The sequence below is a fragment of the Carlito syrichta genome, unplaced genomic scaffold, assembly GCF_000164805.1.
Source record: "Carlito syrichta isolate Samal-C Ts95f unplaced genomic scaffold, Tarsius_syrichta-2.0.1 Scaffold302044, whole genome shotgun sequence".
Taxonomy (NCBI): Eukaryota; Metazoa; Chordata; class Mammalia; order Primates; family Tarsiidae; genus Carlito; species Carlito syrichta.
The window spans coordinates 1-6,120 of NW_007246140.1; positions in this window are offsets into that span (position 1 = coordinate 1).

Sequence of the window (6,120 nt, forward strand, 5' to 3'; positions counted from 1 at the left end):
CAAGATGAATTACTGAGCACCTGGAAGACCGGGGCTCCACCCTAGTCTCTGCCACTAACTTGTCATATGACTAGTGTGTTTTTACTTGGGTGAAAGAAAGTGATTGTTGTATGGCAGCTTTCAAACATATCTACAAATACCTGACACAGCTATCATTGAGAGATTATGTCTATGTCTCCTCCCCCTGAATTTGAGTACCATTGTGAGTGCTTTGAGCAGTAAAGTATGGTGGAAGTGATGCTATATGACTTCTGCATTTAGATGAGAAAAAGATCATAAAATTTCTGCCTGATTTTCTTGGACTGTCAGCTCAAGGGAAAAACCAGCTACCATGCAAACACTTAGACTACCAGAAGATCACAGTGTTGGTCAGGAGCAGTGGTTCATGTCTGTAATCCAGCACTTTGGGAAGTCAATGGGGTAAACTTGCTTAAGGTCAGGAGTTCGAGATACCTCATTTCTAAAAAGTTTTAAAAATTAACAGGTATGGTGGCAGCTACACAGGATGCTGAGGTAGGAGTATAGCTTGAGTCCAGAAGGTTGACGTTTCAGTGAGCTATGATTATGAAACTGCACTCCAGCCTGGGTAACAGAATGAGACCTTGTCCAAAAAAAAAAAAGTTGAATGTTGCATAGGTCACATGCAAATACCCTTCACACACAGGTGTTCTGCTTAACAGTTCAAAGTGAGCTCCCAGCTAGGAGTTACTATCAACTACCAGCCAAGTGAGTGAGCCATCTTATATATCCATTATAGCTGAGACTTCAGAGAACTATGAAGACAGATGACATTTAATGTCAGCTGCATGAAAGACAAAGCAACAATGGCCCAGTTGACCTCTCCCCAAATTCCTCACTCCAAAAATTTTGAACAAAGTAAAACGATTGTTTTAAGCTAATAAAATATTGGGTAATTTGTAATGCAACAATAATGAATGGAATACAACTTGATATCTAGATTTAGAGGGTTTGTTATATCAGAAACCTAAGATATATGATACTAGCTTCAGGGCAAGAAGTGGGTGGATGCTAGAATGGCAGAGACAGACACTTACAGACTTTGGGGAAGATGCCAGTGAGGGTTTCAGAGAAATAAAAAAATTATTGTTGGAAGATGGAGGAAAGGAAAACCTCATTATGTAGTAGTGAAAAATTTAGCAAATATATTTTTAAAAATATATTTGATAAACTGAGAGATCTAAACAAAATTTCCATGAAGAATTTTAAATATGTAAACTGGGTTATTTTAACTTTATGTGATAAGGTACAGATAGATAAAGATGAACTATGGAATAAAATATAAAGATATGATAAATTTTTAAACAGGTTTTTGAAAAATATAAAATCCAAGATTTTATGGATTTGAAAATTAAACTGTATCTCATTTTAAGCCACCTTCTACAAAAGATGTCAGAATAAAAAGTCCTCAGGGCAAAGATCTAATCCAAGCTGTGCCAAGCTTTATTAAGACCTCACTACCTTTAAGGTACAGTTTTATAAAGCCTTCCAGATAGATGAAAAACCTTTTAAGGGTTAAAGGTATTGTCCTACAGCAACCTCAAGGAAAACCCAAAGTAGATAAAGGATTATCTCAAATATATATGTAAGGTGGGTTTTGCTTAATAAAGTGCAATACACATAGATACATAGGAATCACAAAGCTTTTAAAAACATTGTATAAGCTTATACTAAAAGAGACAGAAACAGAAAGTTTTATGCTCAGCTAAAATTCAGGCATGATGAGGATGAGATTTAAGGAACACTCTAGATAGTGAGAGAGTGGAGAGAAGGCAAGATCTAGAGGGTCTTGTAGTCACTGTCATATAAAAATAAGAGAGAAGAGCAGAAGGCTGTGACTCTGAAGAAAGAGAAGCGCCATTTTGTCCCTAGGTCCATCTGGGAGGCCTATTTCCTATAATAACAGCTTGTGAACCAACAGGCTTGTTCCTGCCTGTCCTCAGAAACTTGTCAATTACTATTAGTCAACTACTGAGTTTTTCATCTTCATGGTCTGTTAATTCTGAAGACAACAGTATTCAAGTCTTTAATTTGACTGTGGATTTGTCAATTTATACTTTTAATTTCTTCAATTTTTGTTTATATATTTTGATGGTATGGTACTGATTTATATATATTTAGGGTGCTATTTCTTCCTGATAAATTGGTCCTTCTACTATTCTGAAATATTTCTCTGTATTTCTTGTAAAACTTCTTATCTTGAAATCTACTTTAATATTAATAAAGTCACAAAATTTATTTATTTTATTATGATTAGTGTATCATGGATTTTAAAAGTTATTTTATTTTTAAACTGCCTATATGCTGATATTTGACAGATATCTAGTATAATGTTGTATATTTAGTCCAATCTAATAATCTCTGTCTTTTAAATTGGTTATTCAGTCCACTTACATTTTTTTATATAATTATTTTATTTTTAAAATGTGGGGTACAAATGAGGGTTAGGTACATATGTGGTCATCATCCAGGTAAAGTATGGGTACCCTTATTGATGTTATGTGCACCCACTTCCCTGGCAGTGTCCTACTACTACCAATCCTTTTCTTATAGTATTATGATAAATGTTCAGGGTCTATTTATGAGGGAATACATGTGGTAATCAGGTCTTTGTTCCTGTGATAAAATCACTGAGTATTATAGACTCTAAATTCATCCAGGTTGCTGCAAAATTCATAATTTTGTTTTTCTTTATGGCTGCATAATATTTCATCATGTAAATGTACCACATTTTCTTTATCCAGTCCATTTTCACTGGGCAGCACCACTGGTTCCATGTTCTTGCTATTGTGAATTATGCTGCAATAAACATGCACGTGCAGGTATTATTATAGAGTGATTTGCATTCCTCTGGTTATATTCCCAGAAGGGGTATTGCTGTGTCTAATGGAAGGCAGATTGTCAGATTTTTTAGAAATCACCACCCTGTTTTCCACGGAGGTTGTATTAGTTTAAATTCCCACCAACAGTGTAGAAGAGTTCCATTTTCCCCACATTTTCTTCAGCATCTGTTGCTTTTTGAGTTATTGATGATGGCCATCCTGACTGGAATTAGGTGGTATCTCAGTGTGGCTTTAACTTGGATTTCTTTGATGATTAGTGAGGCTGAACATTTTTTCATGTATCTGTTGGCTGCTTGTATGTCTTCTTTTGAGAAATGTCTTTATACTTTTGCCTATTTTTTAATAGGGTTGTTTATTTTTCCTTTCAGCATGTCTGAGTTCCTCGTAGATCCTGGAAGTTAGGACTTTTTTAGATTTACAGTTAGCAAATATTTTTTCCCATTCCACGACTGCCTACTTACATTTAATGTAATGACTTAGAAGATTGAGCTTAATTCTACTGATTTGCTATTTGTTTTATATTTGGACCATTTGTTTCTTATTTCTATTTTCTCCTTCCCTACCTTTTTAAGATGCATTACTAATTTTTATATTTACATTTTAATTATAACTCTTGGCTTTAGAAAAATCAAATTCTCCTTGAATTGATATTATACCAGGTCATATATATTGTAATTACATTATAGTTGTATGATTTTACTTACCCCCACTGACTTGATGCTATTTTCATATATTTTATTTCTTCAAATATTACAAATTCTTTAGTATTCTGTTACTATTTTTGCCTTAAGAAAGAAATCTTTAAAAAAATTTTTTAATTTTGATCTCAGAGGGTACATATGCAGGTTAGTTATATAGATATATTTACATGATGGTGAAGTTAGTCTTCTATAAAACTCATAACTCAAATAATAAGTATGGTTCCCAATAGGTAGTTTTACAATCCTCCCTGCTTTAGGAGTGCCCAGTGTCTTCTTGCATCTTTATGTTCGTGTGTATCTCATGTTTAGCAAAAGAGAAATCTTTTATGGTAGTTTAATATAATTGATTTTATATTTACTTACATATTAACTATTTCTTATGTTCATTAATGCTGAGGATTTCATTTGGAATAATTTTTTTCTTAGTGTTAATTTTTCTTTTAGTGATTGTGTGCTAGTGACGAATTTTCTTTTTTTGTAAGTATGGGAGCATATTTATTTGCCTTCATTTTTGCAAGATTTGTTTGCTAAGTATAAAATTGTAGGCTAACAGATTTATTTTTCTTCCAGTATTTTAAAGTTGTTATTTTGTTATGATCTGATATCTATTATTTCTAATGGGAAGTCAGCCACCACTGTTGTTTTCCTCTTAATGGAATGTCTTTTCTTTCTAACTATTAACGTATTCTTTTTATTTTTTTTCCAGCAAATTGACTATGATAGGCCAAGCTGTGTTTCTTTGTGTTTCTCCTACTTAAAGTGTTCTGAGCCTATCGAATCTCTTCAAATATTTATTCTGTTTTCTTCTATCTCTATTCCTTCTGAGACTCTAAATACATATTTGCTGAATCAGTCAATGTTTTCCTTTGAGACTCAGTTATTTTTTAAATTTTTTAGCTCTTTCTCTAGTTGTTTCAATTTAGACAATTTTTATTAGAAAATTTTAAGTATACTGATTCCTTTGCTTGTAAGTTTGCTGTTAAGCCCCATTTGATCAATAATTAATTTATATATTACTATGGACTAAACTGTGCCCCCTGTGTGATAGGATTTGGAAGGTAATTAGCCCTTTGGGAGGTAATTAGGCTTAGATGAGATTATTGAGGGGATCCTCATGATGATTAGTGCCCTTATAAGAAGAGACACTATAGTCTCTCTCTATCTCTCTCTCCATCTCTCTCTCCTCCCTCTTCCTACCACCCTACCATGTGAGAACACAGTGCAAATGTGCAAGTCAAAAAAAAGTTTTCACAAGGGAACTGAGTCAGTCAGCACATTGATCTTGGATTTCTAGGCACCCAGAATTGTGAGAAATAAATTCTTGTTATTTAAACCGCCCCATCTAAGGTATTTTGTTATGGGAGACTAAGCAGACATTCCTTGTATTTTAAGTTTTAGAAGTACAGTGAGTAGGAAATGGTGAATGATACTTGGCAGAGGCAGTGCTCCTTCCATACTTCAATATGAAGTCTGTTTCCTGCCACAAGAAGGACTACAGTTTAGCTGAAGAGAAAGACAAACAAACAAACAAAAATATAAGAGAACAATCCAATTCTGTACTGCTGTTAAAAATCAGCAGTGTGTTAAAAACAAATAAAAAAACCCTGCAGCTTGTTTGAGTCAGTTGCTTCAAGACCATTTAATTTCACATTTGTGTGGAGAATATATACAGCAAGCTCTGAGACTGTAAATGAAGTGGTACTTCAAAAATGGAGTCAAAACCTTCAACTTAACCATTCTCCCTCCCTGACATTTTATCACTCCCAAGTGACAAAGGGAAAAGTCATCATTAGTGTAGCAACTCTCGATCCTTCCCATCTAATCTCAACCTTCTCTTCAGACCCATGGCTTTCCACAGCAAAGATGGAATTTCCTGACAGAGAAGTAAGTATAGAAATTAAAAGATACAAGTTTAGTCTGCTTTCTATTGTTCTGAGTTGCCATTCTCTCAGGTTAGAGTTGTCCTTCAAAGTTTGTCCTGGGGATGGTGAGGGCCAGTTTAGATGGGTGAAAGGGATTGTTCCGAGCCATGGCAGACACAGAAATGTGCTGCTGAGATCCCCTTTCACAGAAGGCTCTATTGCAGTGAATATTTCCTATTGCAAGCAACAACAAATCCCAGCCTCTGTGACTTAAACAATGAAGACACTAGCTAAGATAAATAATAATCAGAATTCTGGATTCAGAATTGTTCCAGGGCATATTCAGCAGCTAAATATTGACATTGAGTGTTACCTTCAGTGAATTCAGTCAGTAGAAAGCTTTCAGTTTTCAGCAACTTCAGGTTCAGACTTCTTCCAGTTCAGAAAGGCACCTTGTCTGATGGCAGAACCTTCTCAGAAAGCGTCTGTCTGGTGACTGAGTAAGGAAGAGCAAAAATGCCTGGTCATTTTAACCTCATATGGGAGACCCCAAAGAGCAGTACTTACTCCAGACATCTCTGCTGCACTAGCCAAGACTTTGTTGGGTCTTCACTGCAGTTTGAATTCCTCCTTTTCCTAATCCCTTTTCATGTTAACATTGGCCTCTAACAAATGTATTTTACCACAAACTCCATC